Source organism: Corvus brachyrhynchos, unplaced genomic scaffold, assembly GCF_000691975.1.
Source record: "Corvus brachyrhynchos isolate BGI_N302 unplaced genomic scaffold, ASM69197v1 scaffold136, whole genome shotgun sequence".
In the NCBI taxonomy this organism is placed as follows: Eukaryota; Metazoa; Chordata; class Aves; order Passeriformes; family Corvidae; genus Corvus; species Corvus brachyrhynchos.
This window is the reverse complement of record NW_008239080.1, coordinates 4,781,669-4,800,055: the sequence shown is the minus strand read 5'-3', so window position 1 is coordinate 4,800,055 and position 18,387 is coordinate 4,781,669.

Below are 18,387 nucleotides of genomic sequence, written 5' to 3'. Positions count from 1 at the left end.
TCTGCTCTGGCATGGGGTCTTCCACAGGCTGCAGGTGGATCTCTGCTCCACCGTGGACGTCCAAGGGCTGCAGGGGCACAGCTACCCTACCATGGTCTACATCAAGGGCTGCAGGGGAATCTGTGTTCCAGCTCCTGGAGCACCCCCTCTTTCACTGATCTGCAGAGTTGTTGCTCTCAACATATTCAGTCCTCTCGTCTTTGGCTGTAATTTTCTCCTGTGCTGTAACTTCTTTCCCCTTCTTAACTGTGTAATCCCAGAGGCACTACCACCAGTCTGAGGAAGCCACAGCTTCTCCTGCCCCCATCATATTGTCTTGTTGTTTTCCACATTGTGCTAACTCCCAGTTCAAGAATGAAAAGTTCATAGAAAGGACTGGGTAAGGGAAAAATGGCCAGGAGATTTTCTTGTCCATGCAGGGGCAAACAAACAGAAAAGTAGCACTCATCCTTTGAGGAGTGTGGCTTAAACCCTTCAAGCAAAATTATTTATTTATTTTTATTATTTATTATTTATTTTTTATTATTATTTATTATTTATATATATGATGAGAAGATAGTTCATATTACATATTTGTTACCTGTTAGAGAGAATGGGCTAGGTAGTACCTAGCAAGGTGAGAGTTAAGACCATTATATAATAAAAGCATGAGAGTTCCCTGACATGTGGACTTGTGTCTTTGTTCAGCCTGACTAAAATTTATAACGAATGAACATCATGCCCCCTACCAGGTGGATTGTGATGTGGCCTCAACTTCAATCCCACATTCTCTGCCTCCTCCTCCCAAGCTGCACAGGAGGATGGGGAATGGGGCTGGGGTCAGTTCACAACAGGTTGTCTCTGCCGCTCCTTCTTTCTTAGGGGAAGGACTACTCACACTTGCCCTGTTCCACTGTGGGGTCCCTCCCATGGGAGACTGTCCTCCAAGAACTTCTCCTATGTTAGCCCTTTCTCCTATGTTAGCTCTTGCTATAGTCTGCAGTTCCTCATGAACTGCTCCAGCATGGGTCCCTTCTGCAGGGTGTAGTCCTTCAGGGACAGACTTCTCCAGTGTGGGTCCACCATGGCATCACAAGTCTTGACAGTGTGTGCTCCCCACTCCATACCAAAGGTCCTGCCAAGAGTCTGGTCTGGCATGGGCTCAGCACAGGATCACTGATTCCTCTGGGCATCCCTCTGCTCTGGCATGGGGTCTTCCACAGGCTGCAGGTGGATCTCTGCTCCACCGTGGACGTCCAAGGGCTGCAGGGGCACAGCTACCCTACCATGGTCTACATCAAGGGCTGCAGGGGAATCTGTGTTCCAGCTCCTGGAGCACCCCCTCTTTCACTGATCTGCAGAGTTGTTGCTCTCAACATATTCAGTCCTCTCGTCTTTGGCTGTAATTTTCTCCTGTGCTGTAACTTCTTTCCCCTTCTTAACTGTGTAATCCCAGAGGCACTACCACCAGTACTGATGGGCTCAGCCTTGGCCAGCAGTGGGTCTCTTGGAGCCATCTGGCATTGACTCTGTCGCAAATTGGGAAGCTTCTGGCAGCTTCTCCCAGAAGGTACGCCTGTAGCCCCCACCCCCAATGCCAAAACCTGGCCATAAAAACCCAATTCACAAATGAAAATGATGACAGACACATTCTGTGTTCTTCTTTGCATGGGATCAGTTAAATTAAAGCTCCTGCATGTCAAACCCCTTTTCCTGTTAAATTTAAGATGGCTGGAGAATGTTAAAGATAAAATCCAGATCTGTGTTTTATCATTGAACATATATTATACTTCTTTTTGTATCTTTCATCAGAAGAGGGCAGGGAAGAGAAAACTAGTAAAAGGATTATGGGAGAGTCATTATCATAAGGAAATGAATCTGGGTTTCCTCACTGACTCACAGTTCCTCTGACTTATCAGTGGATTAATTACTCAAATCAAATTGAATGATAAACTCAGTCTAATATAAATTGCAGAACACATTATTTTTAAATTTTTCTGCATTTCAGTCTTTTATAGATCTTTGTCCCAAAATAGACCTACTTCATTTTCTTTGTTTATGAGAATGCAAACAAGGCTGTGGAACCTATAAATAACAGTAACAACTGTTGGTAGATGAAGTGTCATGATCTATCTTGCAAACAATCTCCAATATCAAATTTTTTGAAAGAACTAGACTACAGTCTAAACACAGGCTTCACTGACTTTGAATCTAGAATTTGAAAACACAGGTAAGTGATGGCTATGATTTGCTACAAATATCTATCATGTTATTTTCTCATACAGCAGTGTAATTAATAATCCCACGTATGATTTAAAATCCATGCAACCCCTGAGTCAAATAAAGACTTTAAATCCTTCTCATGAACACATGTCTTCTACCACATGTATTTTTAAAAGTACACACTGGATATAAACTTACTACAGCTTAAAGTACTGCAAAAGATGAGTAGTCCATATGGATACTGACTTACACATATCACATTCAACAGCTAAGTGCACTTCAATATCATCATAAGTCACATCAGAATGCTATTTCAAGCACTGTTTTTCCCCTGGCAGAACATCTCACTTCACAATACAGCTCAGGAAATGTTTTTTATTTAAGATCTAACAAGTGCCTGTGGTGACCTAGTTCTGACAAGTTACCTGAGTTACTAAACCGACCTTTTGACAAAGCCAGAAAATGAGACGCACAAGATAAGGTCAGTGTTCTTGTGTTCCACACACTGTTCAAAAGGTCTCATAAGACTCACATGAATATGTCTTGGACATAGTACAACTGAGCAATAAATAGATGAAAGAAGCAACAGAGACAAAAGTTAAATACTGTTTGTGGTTTCTTGAGGAGGAGTACTACTTCAATGAGTTACAAGCAGCCACTATTCTGCAGCTTCACTCAGCTTCAGCCAGGCCATGGGACCAATACAGTATCAGAATAGGGGAAGCATGCTTTCATAATATGCTACTAGCCACGTGAATGATTTTTTTTTCAATCAGTTCTGCTTTCTAGCTCTTGATTTTCTTGATACACCTCTAGAAACTAGTAAAGGCTTCTAGCTAGTAAGATTTACTTGCTCAAAGTTTAGGCCATGTCTCAGTAGCTGTTTTGGTTTTTTATAGCAGAATAAAATGGTTTTATTGAAGAAAATATTTTGATTTGGCAGATAAGTGACAGAATTTTGTAAGTTGTAAATTCCACAAGTCATCTTGTTTGAGATACAGAAAGTTCAAGGCCCACAGAAGTAGTTTACTGAGATGAAACAGTGATGGTTTTCACTGGGATAAAGTTGATTTTCTTCACAGCAGCTTGTATGAGGCTGTGTTTTGGATCTGTGCTAGAAACAGTGTTGATAATTCAGGGATGTTTAAGTTATAGCTGAGCAGGGCTTTCACAGAGTAAAAGTGACTTTCTGCTCCTCACCCACACCAGTGAGGAGGCTGGGGCTGCACAAGGAGTTGGGAGGGGACACAGTTGGGACAGCTGACCCCAAATACCAAAGAGATATCCCAGACCATATGGCATCATGCCCAGTATATAAAGGAGGGCAGGAAGGAGGAAGAAGGGGATATTTGGAGCCACGATGTTTGTCTTCCCAAGTCACCACTGTGTGTGATGGGGCCCTGCTCTCCTGGGCATGGCTGAGAACTTGCCTGCCCATAGGAAGTGGTGAATTCCTTAGTTTGTGTTACTTTACTTGCATGCACAGCTTTTGCTTTACCAGTTGAACCCTTAAACTTTACCTTCAGCCTTGAGTTTTCCCACTTTCATCCTTCTGATTCTGTCTCCCATCCTGATGTAGGGAGAGTGAGGTTATGTGGTGCTCAGTTGCTGGCTGGACTTAAATAATGACAAATGGATATCAACAAAAATACTCATACAGTACTTTTTTACATATTTACATTGCCCACGTGGACTACATTACTTGTTTACATTGAAAAATAATGTTTTTCAATGTTCAGCAAAAACTAAAATAAAAGGAATTACATCACAATTGCTATGATTTAACCTAATAAATAATTTCTACTACAGCTTAGGTCACAGGCTTTTTTAAATTTTAATTTTAGTTTTTATAACTTGTGTGTTTTCCCTCAAAAGAAGAGTAAAAAAGTAAGCAGTTAAGTAAAATAGTCTAATTGTATCTTGGTTTGCCATCAGAAACAAGATGCTTTAACTTCCTTCAGTGTACAGATAAGCTTCAAAATTTTTACATAAACTCAGTTACAGGTGGGTGGTGCAACTTGGACCAATGGGCAATGAGAAAACTGAGATCTGGATATTGGAGAAAGCCCAGTGTGCTGAATGACATCCCAGGACAGGAGGCACTGCCCTTGAAGTCAATTGAATAAAGTCCTCTTAAGAGTTGCCTCTAGGTGGGCAATCAAGAAGAGACATTCCCAGTACCAAGACATTACTTTTACATGGCATTCATGGGTGCATCCACAACCCTGTTGAGGATGTTTCCTGTTGTAGGCCTCTTAAGGGAAAGTCCAGTCATGGGCTTGTGGTTTCATTCATGTGTGTCTGTTTCACATAAGCAACCATATCAGTGGGGTTGTAATGTGAGCCAGCCAAATGACCAAGCACATGTCTGGCCTGTGAGGAGAGCTGCCTCACTGCGAAGTCCAAAAAAGCCAGCAGCTAGGTTAGTATAAATCTGGTTATTCCACTGAGAACAAATGTGGAGACAAGTGCCATGATCGTTTCCTTCTCTGCATTCTCTTTCTCACCATCTTCAATCCCCAAAAGATCAGGATCTTGTAAAAAGTTCAAGCCATTTAGTAGCAAACGCACATGATTACTGCAAAATACACTATGTATGACCATTAAGAGGGTTTACAGTGTTGTATTGCTACTTCACTTTTTGTTGGCATTGTCTTGCTGGGAGTTAGGCATACCTCCCAAATACCAACAAATCATGTTCAATAGCCATGGAACATGTAATAATAGAGATGAACATGAGATGTATCCCTCTGCAGCACATGCGCTCACTACATCAGCTCAAATATCATTGCCAGATACATCCCGAAACTCACTTCTTACCACCTGTAGCAGGCATGAGAACTGCATTTCCTTCAGCTGGATAGGTCCTCTCCTGTGAATGAATAAATAAATTAAACAAAGAAATTTCAGAACACAAATGATCAAAACATGCAGGAATAATTCTGTTTGTTAAATGCATCTCTTTTGAATGCTTTTTCAATGGCTGGTTTCATGCAAGTACACAGGATAATTCTTCTTTAGGAATGTTGTCTACATATCACTAAACTGCTGTTCTTACAACAGGAGATCTGACCATGGGACCCCATGTATTGTTATTTTTGTTAATTGAATATTCACAAATTGTACTGGGTAACAGGCTCTGGGCAGCACTCCTTGACAGGGGTGACAGGGTTGGACAGGGTGATCTCCAGAGGCACTTTCCAACTTCAATCATTCTGTGAAATTCCAGTGCCTTTCCATGCTGAGATACATGCATTCTGTTGGCTACAGAGGTATTCCTTCACACAAGTGCAAGGTTGTTTTGTCAAGTGCTTTCTAAGAGCAGATATTCTTTTGTATACCCTCTTTACAGCTCTTCACTCTCAAGGAACAAACTGCTTTTCTTCTCTCCTGCTCACAGAGAGAGAAAATCCCTCTTTTGATTCTGCTTGTGCCATTTCACAGCATCTAGTCAATGGGACAAATTGCCCTGCCTTTCTTTCTTTCTTTCTCCCCTTCATGCCAGTCCTCAAGGTCTTTGAAATCCTTTTCTCTTACTAAGGTAGTACTCCAAACATTGTCAGTAATGCAACAGACTCTATCTGAACTCTCTTCATTTCCCTAGCATGTTCAGCAATTCTTACCTCTTACAGGAAAGGAGGATTGCCATTTCCACTGTTGGCAGCATTAATTTAAAAATAAAAAGTTCCAGAAAACATTTGGTTCTCTCCGTGTACTTTCTTCTCCTTGTGTAACTCTGGTTACACTTTTGTTCCATTTAATTGTTTTGACTCAATTTTATGTATTTTTAAGCCTAACTGCACTCTTGGTACCAGGCAGATACTGTTATAAAGAGAAGATCAGTTTCCTGCGGGCCTCACTGCTCCTGTTTTTGTCCATTTGCCCCATCGGATGTATCTTGGCTGTAGACACTGCTACAGAGAAGGTAAAGTACACAGTGTGAGGTGTTGTGCTGGGGCAGTGCCAAGCTCAGTGTGGTGATAAAAGGCACATGCACTGCAGAGGCACTGGCAATAGACACAACTCACAAGCTGCCCACAAAACTAAGTGAAATGCATGACAGAGAGGAATAGGTGTGGCAAAACTTCTTGATCTGGTTTTTATAGGGGAAATTGAAATCGCACTCCATAAACTTGAGATATAAATCAACAAAGGGATATTACTGTGTACTGGAGACACTCTTGCCTCCTAGAATTCTTTTGGCTAAGAATTGGAGATGATTCTTAAAATGGCCCTGGCTGGGAGGGGCCTGGAGGAAAAGAAATAACAATAATAACAATAATTATTATTATCATTTTTATTTTGGTTTTATTTTTTCTTGTTGAAATTTGCTTGTTTTCCATTAATTTTCAGCTGCTAGCTTTGAATCTTAGGAAAAACCAAATACAGCTAAAAGGGGGAAGGGAAAAAAAAAGAAAATTGAAATCCATGAGGTCATTGCAACAAAAGCAGAGACCATCTTTGCATTAACTGTAGGACTAAAAGCAAGGATTTCTGCCCCTATATTTGATTTACTATATCATGTTAGGCAGGTTATTTCACTGCATTTTAGTTTCCCCACCTTTGAGGTAGTGGAATCTTGTGAGGGATAATATATTTCTCCATCACTTTGAGACCTTTGGATATAACAGGCTATTGCGCTGAAGTAGCTCCTTATGGGACATCACACAACATTAAAAAGCAACACTGAGAGGTATATCCTTTGGCTATGTGTTTTATTTTTCATTGTCTAAACAAATCAGTTTACATATTTATGGTAAGTGTTGCCTTCTACATCTTGGATTTTTAACTTCATCCCGAAGGAGAAGGAGCATTTGAGGAAAAAAAACCCTAAGTAGAAATTTAATTTAGGGAAATATATTGAAGTTAGTGTGTCTTTCTGTGGGTTTCCACTCAACAACGTAAAATATTATGTAGGATGGGGGTCAGAAAACTTTGCAACTCAAAAATTCAGTCCCTTCTGTCACTCAGCACTGATGGGGGGGAATTAATATCAGTCAATGCCTAACTGGGCTCAGACCATCATGTGCATGAACTGTTGCCACTAGCTGGTGGAAATAAGGCCAAGAGCCAGGAAAAAGCCTTGTGAAAGCTCTTGGCTAGCAATCAGTTCCACCCATTGGCATCTACCAGTTTTGTGTTACAGACATAGGTATTTGCCAAACTAGAGACTGTTGGTGTTGCATAGAACCTTTAAATAACAAGCAGCAGCAAAAGCCACTGTGTGAGAAGCAAGAGCTGTTACCAGCTGCAAACTGTCACAAAGTCAGGACTATTTTGCAGCCTCAAAGGAACAACAAGTATTCAAAAATGATTGCCTTAGCAATTTTCCACTAAGGATCATGTTGCCATAAATTTGCCATCAAGACAGTCACATTTCCCAGCCACCTAGAACTGCCTGTTTGTGGCACGCTTGAGGGTGGAGGCGGGGCCAGCCTGACTAGACTGGGTAGCTGAGGGTCTGTGTCAAGCCTAAGCTCTACCAGGATCAGGAAACTTGAGCTCCTCAGTGCACACTGAATGAGGGACTTAACAATGCAGCTTTAGAGTCATCAAAACTTTAACTGCTGCTTCACTTTAAAATACCTGGAGAATGAGATGGGCCTGATCTGCACCTCTGTAATTTGGTTGTGTAGGGAGCAAGGACCTGGAGCAGGACCCCCTGATGTGGGGACTTCATGTGATCAAGGGGTATGAACTCTACAGCAGACTTCCCAGACAGTCCTACAACTGCAAGATTTTTGTGGGGTTCCTTTCACTTCCATATATAGGTTGAATAAGAGATCAAAGAGAAAAAATTACAGTCTTGCAGGTTGAGATTTTTCCCTGGCTTCAGAGAAAATCACAAGTTTTAGCCCTTGATCACAAGATTTAGTGCTTGGTCTATTCCAGTACCATACACCCTGTATCTTACACCTGTGTAAAGTGCAAAACTATAAAACCAGTAAACGTCACACAGTCACTATTTTAGCCTACCAGTCACCCACACATTTTGAAAGAAATGCCTTCAAGAGAGGATTAATACCTTTAAATCTTGAGTGGGGAAAATTACCTGCTCAGAGCATTTTATAAATCTCTGAAACCCTAGAAAATGAAAAGGAAGGATTTAAAACATTTTTCCTCTATGTATTCAGCTGGCAAGGCTGGCAAATTAAGGTTATGTTTAGTTGAAGTCCAACCTGTAAATCAGTAAAAATTCTTTCTTTTGGAAACATTGTTCAATGGCGTTCTGTATTTAAGAACCAGCATATGCATCTGGGCTTACAGCTGGCAAGTTAAGCTGTGTGAATGTGCCTTAAAAAGAGTATTCCCCTTGATGGCTGTGTCTGTGCCCAAGATCCATGTTCCAGCCTTTGTAAGAAAGCCAGTCATTCCATCATGAGCCATAACCTGAATTCTTTTTGTAGCTTGACTACTGAGACTACCTTGATTTTTCTCAGGTTTTCGCTTTTCATTTTGTGCAATTAACCAGAGATATTTGCTAAAGGAATCTAAGATCTTTCTCAGCAGCCCCACACAATCCTTTCTAGCAGAAGAGATCAATGAAAATAGTCTAGTTTCTTTGAGTGAGCTGATATACTTTCCACCTCATTTCAAGTAATTTCTAAATATTGCAGAACACTGATGATGAAAATAGAAAATAAGAAATACACAACATCCCCTGAAATGTCAAATAAATCCCTACATGTCATCATCAGATAAACTTGTTCATTACAAAAAGGTATCTCGGCAGTGAACATGGGGACAAATCTGCATTTAGGCAATTTATTGAGATTTAACTAATTATCTGAAATGCACTCAGGTACTACTTTATTATTTTTCATCTATGGAGTTAAAAACTCAATCACTACTACTACTACAAAAAAAATGTTGACTATTTAGTAATAGACACTTGTATATTTACATATTGATCTATTTTTTTATATAAATAATCAGACAAGAATATTAACAACAGCAATAACTAGTAAGATCTGTTCTTTTAAGACTAAAAGGTGTTGACAATACTCCCAGTACTAAGGCACCTCTTTTGTGACTGAAACTGTGAGAAGTACAGAGCCAACACAGTGATTTCCACACCAGGGCAGTGTTATTCCCCCCAGTGTAGGCACCTATTAATTCTAGATCTCTTTCCTAAATGATTTTGTTTCTGTGTTTCCTTTGGGAGACTTGCACAGCTGGTAATGCAAGAGAAGACCTAAAAGACCTTATTTTGAAGTTCCTTTTACAATTTTATTACCTAGCTTTTTACACAGCCCTGTTATTTCTTTTCTTGTACCCATTGATACCACTGAAATATTATTGGCCCCATTGTATATTCTTTCATCACCTTCAACCTTATACTTTTAAATAAATGGGCTTTTGTGCTCTAACCCAGAAAAGCCTTGCATGTGGTTTCAATGTCTGTGTTTTGGGACACGAGCAGTTTCTATATATACAAGGTTTAAAAGCAAGTGTATAGTGAGGTATTTGCTAAATTAAAGATTTGGTAATTTTTATAAAGCTACAGGATTTCTGTTAGGTAGGAACTAACAAATGTTTTCATTTATTAGGTTTTCTGGTCTTTCTTATTACTTTTCTCCAAAGTTCTCTCACACTATAACCAATATTTTATATGCATATATAATGTTATTATATGAAGGTGAGGTTTAGTTTTAATTGAAGGAAGATGTCAAAGTTTGATTTCATTAAAACTGAATGAAAAAGTGTTTCCCCTCCATGCTGACAGGAAGCTTAAATGCACCTTGCAAAAATTTAGAGAGAGGTAACCAGAGGTTTTGAAAAAAGCCTTGAACTGAGTACTTGTTTTGAAATAAAGATGCTGAAATGCCATTGAGCTTTTTTTTTTTTTTTTTTCTATGTTACATTGCTATACACCTACCTTTTTTATAGTTATGTTCTGCTTTGTCCATTCCAGGGATTGTCATTGGGTTTTTTTGGTTGGTTGGTTTGGTTGCTTTTCCATTGCAATAATTGGTATGTTCCTTAAAATAGTCTCTTTTAAATCATAAAATGCAACCTTTTTAATACCTCTTCCTAATACAAGCTTTGAGATTTTTTTGCTTTCTTGCATGGAGTCATGTTTTCTTTCCCCATATAGCTTCAAATTATTGTCATCTTTGTTTCTTCTTTGTTCTAAGAAAAATGTCTGTTAACTATGCGCTAACTAGTAACGCTGTTGCAAGCTCCTCCTCTCTTTTCTTCCAAATTTGCACTTGTATTTCTAGACTTATTTTAATTTTTAAGTAATTCTTATTTTATAACTTTCTGAAACATACTCTGCTGAACTAACTCTGTTGGCCTTGGTAGGACTGCTTCTTTTCTGACCTTGCTAGGCTTGCCTGATTTAAGTTACTTCCCACTACAAATAGGGTAGAAATTGAAAGATGAGTTGATGTGAAAAGAGAAAATAGCTTAGCATTTTTTACAGGTTAAATAATGAAAAATCATTATTATATAAGAATAATGATTTTTTTCTTTTGTCTTTTGAAAGTATTAGTGAAAAAGAAAAAAAAACCCCAAGTTGAATGCAATTGGTAAGTGTCGAATACTTCCAGTTTTTGCCACAAACCCCTAAGCAGTCCATGAATGCCTAATATTTACAAGCACAAAATTCTCACAGGACAGCAGTGTTATTTTAGATTTCTTTCCTTCTGCTGTAATAAGCTAATTATAATCAAATTAGTGTACTCTGTAACTTGAATAGTGCTGATGCAATACAAAGGAAGAACAGTGGCAGAACAGCGGTTTGCAACATTAGCATGCCCGGGCATTGAGTACCATGTTCTCTAACCCATTCACAGCCTCATAGCTAGAGATTTATTGTGACCCTTTTGTGTCCTTTACAAAACCACGACTTTAGAGTAAGTTATGATCTTGAAAAAACACCAGTAGTTATGGATTGCTGCTCAACTTGTCAAAACAAGGCAAATGAAGCCTAACCATGGTGAAATATTAGTCTGCTTCTTCACATTACAAGCCTATATATAACCACAGATGAAAACTGGAAAATGATAATTGAATGTCACAGTTTTGTGCTGTTATACAAAGTTCAGAGATGGTGTCTCCAACACAGGCTTGAGTATCTTTAGCAGGACAGGACCTTGATTAATGCCTTGTCAAGATACTCCGGACTTTTCAACAATCATTGAATCAGGAGAAGAGATCTGAACACAGGTTTCTCTGTCTGAAACTTAAATGCCTAAATTATTTAGCCATCACTTAACCAAGACCTGCTTCAAATTTTCTCTACAATCAGTTCAGTTGTATTGCTACTATTTTATGCTTCAACTCTTTTGGATTCACAAATTTGCAGATGTTTCTTCACCTATTATCATATCTGGAGTATATGTAAAAAGTATTCTTAGAATATGAATTCCACAGAGCTTGGTCATAACTTATAGTCACATAATAAAACATTGTTTAGTATAAATTTTTAGCATTACCTCCTCTCTGATGAATTCTGCATAAAAAAAATTTCCCCAGGAATATACCAATGGTTATTTGTTGCTAATTTCTCAGTAAAAAAATTAATAAAATAATTGCTGTACTAGAATTCAAACTTCTCCTTACCTGATGTGTCTAAGAAGTAAAAATATTTCTTGTGGGCACTAAGGGCTAGAAGCACTCAACATTTCTTGAAACTGAAGTGTCTCACACTTGCAGTTGGTCCTAGTTAGATTTCTCCAGCAGTTCTCACAGCTGTGAATCTGTCTGTGAATGTCAAGCAGATCTTTTACATATTCCATATTTTTTGTTCCATAAGAGCCTTTCACACCTTAATGAAAACAGTGTGCCAATTAGCAAGTTACTCTCAGTTGTGTCTGCATTTTCTTAATTAAGCCTCAAAAAAATAAAAAGGAAAGTGAACTCTGATAAGATTATGTTTTGACAGCACTGTCTATCCTGATCTACTAGATGAAAATAATATATTCCAGAAGACTGAAACAGAAGCAAGTTAACAAGTTCTTTCGAATATATTGAAGTTTATTCCTCCACTGTTTTACAGCTTACCACCTTGCATCTCTTATCTTGCAGCCAGAGGGGTAGACAAACATTTAAAAGCTTTACTAAGCATACTAAAGATCTCCGTGAGAAAATAGCTGAAGTGAGAAGGTGTTTGGATGGAAAGAAGAACAGCCACATTTTGGACTCAGAGCCCACAGTGGGGCTGAAACCTTATCAAAGTTCAGTCCTACCAGCTACAGAAATCTTACCTCACACTACAGTGAGTCTTAGATCATTTCACACCTGTCTGTGTAGCTCATATGCAAAGAAAAGCAAGAATGAATATCGATTCAGTGAAACATTTGGGACTAGTGCCTACACTTTGAAAATATGTGGAGCTGAACTCTATTAGAAGAAAGTCATGCTCTTTGAAGGCTCCATGGTGCAAAACTATAGTTTCCAGAACATAAGACACCTTTTCAAACCACCCTGACATTCCTCCATGCACATACTTTTCTTGCTCAGGGTACGTTCTCATCTTAGAAAAGAGGATAATGGGGAAGTAAGAGGATATTTTCTCCTTTAGTATCAATGAAGAATCAGAAATCCAGAGAAAAATCAGTGTTGCAGCTGCTCTGCAAATAGTGCAGAGCCATAACCCTCATATATGCTGGAGGATGGTGCTATTAGCAGTTGCACAGACTCAAAGCATCATCTTGTTTTGCTACTGCAAGCCAACTGTAGGCACCAAAGATACAGATTTCCAACAGTTTGCTGTGCCAAATCAAGAAAATTTCTAAGAGGGAGTGATTATGTTAACAAGCAGTTGTTTATTTTTTCGATGTTGGTTCTGGCAGTAAGGAATTTAATCCTGCTCTGAAATGACTGTGCAGCAATCCAACAGAAATGCAACCAGTCACAGCAAAGGGCAGCACTACACAATCTGGGGTTAAAGTTTCAGTGTTCAGCCACAGAACACCAATGTTACAGTCCATGATGATGACATGTAAGGTCCTGAACATTCAGTAGGTATTTTCCATTGATTTCAGGAGAGTTGGGATTTTAGCTGAGATCTGTAGCTTCAAACAAAGCAATTGTCTCTCTTTAAAGGTACAGGATGTCTCAAAGAAAGGGTTGTTACCTTGCAGAAAAAACATTGAAAGGGTTTTTTTCAGGTTACCCAATAAAATCTCCACCTAGAACAGGCCCAGTTAAATCCAGTTGCCCAGGGTCTTGTCCATTAAAGCACTGAATGTTTCCAAAGGTGGAAACTTCCTAATCAGTCTGAACAACCTGTTTCAGAGTTTATCTAGCCTCATATTAAAACAAAAATAAATAAAATTCAAGGTGTCAGATCAAAATTTTTGGCCTCCAGAAGCTATCCTCACCAGCAGCACCAGCCCACCAGAGGTTCCTACAAGAAGATACAGCTTCTAGAAAATGTCTCTTGGTGTTCAAGCCTGAAGCCACTGTGACAACTTCTAGTTAGTTTTCTGTGATATCAACCTCCAAATGACTCGGTTAATAATGAGAAATAGGAAATTAAAGTTGATATTCATGATGCTGGAAAATTCTTTCTTGTTCTCATAGTATTTTTTATCATTTATGATAAAATTAGAGCAAAAATTTTGCTACTCAATGAAAAAGGAACAACAACCTCTTTTGAAAACTGCTACTTTTTTTTCTCCCTCATTTTATCATAGCCATGATTTCTGAGAGAGTCAGATGATTTTATAAAGTTAAAAATATTTAAATATTTAGAGCAAAAATATTTAAATATTTAGAGCAAACTATCACTGCTTCTATGTGCCTTCCAGAACAAAAATCCCAGAACATGAATGCACTCACTGCCTAAAGAAACTTTTTTATCATTCATGTTGTTCAGTTGATGTCTTATATATGACATCTGGAGAAAATCCATTCTGCCTGACACTGGTTGGACCAAATGTCTCTTGAAATCACTAGGTAATGATATGTACATAGAAGTATGATTGTATTTAAAGGTAAAATCTTGGAGACAGGGAAGACTATTCTAAAAGCCCTTTAAGGATTTCCTAAGTCAGGAATATTTTTAAGGGGCTCACTGAAAGGCCAAAACAGATAATTTTGTCCTACAACATGATTTGCTGCAGAACAGCTCTGAAAACAGAGCCATTTATCTGTTTTGGTGTGACATCATACTGAACTAAAAATCTCTGCTGAGAACTAGACTTCCTTAGCTGAATCACCGTTCTCCATTAATGCATACAGTGTCTGCAGCAGTCCCTGCTCCCAGCTAGCCAGCTCAGGTTGTGAGAAGTGTGAGCTAGATTTTCTGTGAAAACAGCAATGCAAACAGACCATAAAAAACTTTTCCTTTCTTATGTCACATTAAAATTTGTGGGATTGTGGTTGGGAAAAGTAGAGCTGATGGCTGGCTGGCCACTATATCTGTCTCTATCACAAAATTAAAGAAAGAGCAAGCACTTTGCAGAGTTTGCTAATTCCCTTGGTAGTGTTTCATTTTTTTTAAATGAATGAGAACAATGCTTGGCACACTACTAAAATATTAATAGCATTTGAAGGGTGAAAAATAACCCCACCACAGTCCTAAATCACACTATAGAAAGTTTCTTGTTAAGAGTCGCTAAAATATGGGGAGAGAAGATCAAGAACATCTTATTTGCCCACTGAGGCAACACATCTCCTGTTTGCTTGAATGCACAGGTTGTTTGCTGTGTACCCAAGACACACAATAGAAAACTGTGCCATTACAGCTCATTAGTGAATTGAGCAAGGAAGTCAATATTATAATTTGCCCATCTTTTTGTGAATTAATCTCATATGATTACAGTACTGTCTCCCACAGTTTTGACCCCATCATAACCCTTGCTGGGAGAACACTGACACTGGAATTTTAAAAAGCTTTTGCCAGCATATGATTTAGTTGTAGGACAAGGAAGTGATATATTCTAGTGCTACAAAAGCTGACTTCCAGATTGTGTGCAGTGTATTGCTTTCTAATTTGCACTTCCTGCATGGATGAAAGCACTTGGCTTTCAGTCTCAGATCTCCCAGTCTACCTATGAGCGTACACAGGGAAGAGCAATGCCAGCCCTGAAGCATCTTTTTGCTGTAGTACATGATTAGGTAGAAATCAAGTAATGTCTGACAGCCTATTTTTTATCATTCTTTTGACAGATTGGGGAAACATCTACCTTAGCTATGGAGCCTTCAGAATAATTCAATTCCTCCTGAGTCAATTCTCTGTTTTTCAGTAACTCTGGACAAAACCGTAATAAAATTTCAAGGACTCAATGTACAAAAAACATATTAACAACAGAATGGTATATAACACTGGTATAACTTGATGACATCAACAGAGTAGCAAGAATCAATGACAATAGGGCAAGACTCACTGTTGATTGAACAGAAGGTACTGACTTGCAAAGCACAAAGAATTTACTCTCAGTGCTTAGGAAGTGCTTGGAAGCTATTCAATAGTTTGAAGAAAATAAATTTCATTAATAAGTTTAAAGTGCTGTAAAGATCTCAGCATAGATTTACAACTATTGATTAAGGCATCGTTCTTCTTGAAGTCAACTTACTGGTAATTTATGCATAGTGTATGTCAAAATGAAAATTTACATTTAGAAAGGAATGTTTTGTAACAATCAAATAAATAAGCTCTCCATATGGCTAAGAATCTACGGAAAAAATTAAAAAACCCTTTTATTTTCTATAGATGTATCTACTCTGATAAAGGATGAAGAAATGATAACCTGAGGGGAAAAGAAGAGAGAAACAGTACCTGCAAAAAATCAAAAAGCTATATCTCAAGGCTCATAACAGATTTTTTCTTCCTGTGCATTTAATTCTGGACGAAATGAAATGGCATTTAATTCCTTTTTTTCTTTTTTGTATTTAGTAATAATTACTCTTGAAATATCTTTACATTATGTTGTAATCTCAGAGATGTGCACAGCATGAACAACAGGCAGGAACTCTGCAGAATTTTTCTGTGCCTCTATTCACGTTGGTGGGCTCCTCATGAACTCTGGGTCTAGGAAAGTCTAAATTTAAAAGAAGAACTATATTTTTCCTTCTCCTTTTCCTCTGATTTCCTTTAAAAGAGTGGCGATTCTACCTGTATTCTTGAGAATGTAATGCTGATGATAAAATTATTGTTTTGCAATGGATTCCCCACAAATGAACTTTTGCATCATATGCAGCCGCACTTAAAATTGGCACAGGAGTGTCCCAAATGACTTCATACACAAGAAACTAAGATGCTGTGTTATGCCTTTCTTCCTAATGGTAGAAATGGTAGCTGAGAAAGGAGGAAAAAATTTAAGGTATTTTTTTTCCGTGTGGTTCCACTGCAACCTGCACTCTGTATATTATGTTCATTTGAGATCATAGCTTGTGAGCTGAGACCTTGTTCACCTTAATGGTAAAAAGTAGATGCAGAAAGGAATATTTTCCATAGGGTCTACTCCTAACACACACATAAACATGAACAAGTCCTTACTCTTTGGCTGGTGGATCAAAAATTGCATCCTAATAGAGAGCAGCTAGAAATATCCATTATACTGCCAAATTGCACAAGCATATTGAAGCAGAATAAAAAAAAAAAAATTACAATCTTCATAATTTTTGCGATAGCTCCAATACAGACAGAACAAATTGACTGCTGCTGAAAGCAGGTCTGTGTCTTCCTAATTTGGTTAGGATTTAAAAAATGAAACCTTTTCTATTTAAAAAATTAAACTTTTCATGACCAAAGTGAAAATCTGAGCCTAACCTTGTTCTCTTATTAATACAAGATGACAGCTGTCAGTGATGTTTATACGCAGGAAACATACTTTTTTCTTACTTGAAGAATTTCCCCTTAACCTACAAAATTCTCATGATTGTGAAACGTTGGAAAATAATATAAATTATGTTTGACAGCAAGGGCATAAAGAAGGCATATAATCATGTAGGATGCTATTTTTTTTTTAATATAGATATTCCAGAAATAGGCATCTGAACTTTTACTCACTCAGTTGTATGGCCCCCAAATTCAGCAACATATGTTTGTGTTGTAACCCATGTGTGGTTGGTTAAAAGCTATCATTTTTCTGACTTCTGCTGGGCAGACTGCAACTGTATGGCAATTTGCTGTGATGTATTTGCCCACAGAAAACAACAAGAGGTGGTATAATACAATTTGGTGCTGTGCAATGTTCTCTAAGGACAGGCACAATCACTACAACAATAATGGTGAGTAGCAGAACATTGCATTAACTGAGTGCATTTTTACCTGTTTATGCTGAATTGTGGTAACCATGTTACAGAGAACAACATAACCACATTTCCCTTCTTTTTAAATTGCTCTAGGAACATAAATATGTGAAAAAAACCCCAAAGCAAAACAAACAAAAAGAAAATAATTGCATGGTATTAACAAATAAAATGTCAGTTCTTTGACAGGAAAACATCACTCTGCTAAATATTAAAGTGTTAGGGTTCAATAACACAAAGGAAGGCTTTTATGCTTGAACCATAAACATCTGTCTGATTTCCGTTAGCTTTGACCACTGCCAAGTGTTTCTGAAACTAAGTCCTCAGTAAACTGTCCTTCTGAGATACTTGAGCAAAGACAAAACAATAACTTAATGACAGTGTAAGTTTTTTTTTGACAGTTTTGAGAGCAAGCAGCATCAATAAGGAAGGAAAATGGACTGGTTCCTGCTGCAAGATGTGTTATCTCTAGAAACAAAAGGATTTAGCTCTAGTAACAAAAGGATTAATTACTAATTATCATCGAAGTTCAGATGAATGCACATGTGCTGCTGTGGTCAGATAGATACAGAGGGCTGCTGTGCTCTCACTCTCTGGAAATGCTTGGGACACCAAACTGCCTCATTGTTTCTCCTGATGCTCTGCCCTATGTCTGTTCCATCAGCCTGGAAGCGAAGGTGTGCATCACTGGTCTGAGGGGTCTGCTGCAGAATGTTCCCTGCCAAGCATATTCGATCCTTTACATTTCCCTTTTTATATTCCAATACAAAATGTAAAACTGTAGTGGGTTGAACCTGAGTTGATGGACAGTCTTTTAGACTAATGATGCTTCTCACAATTTACATATTTAAACCGTGTGGAAAGGCGGGAATTTCCTTTCGTTCCAGCTTGCCTGCCGGAAGGTGGGGGGGCCTTGGAGCCTCTGGGCCCCGCCGGGCTGGGCCGGGGGCCCGTCCCCTCCCACCTTTTCCCACC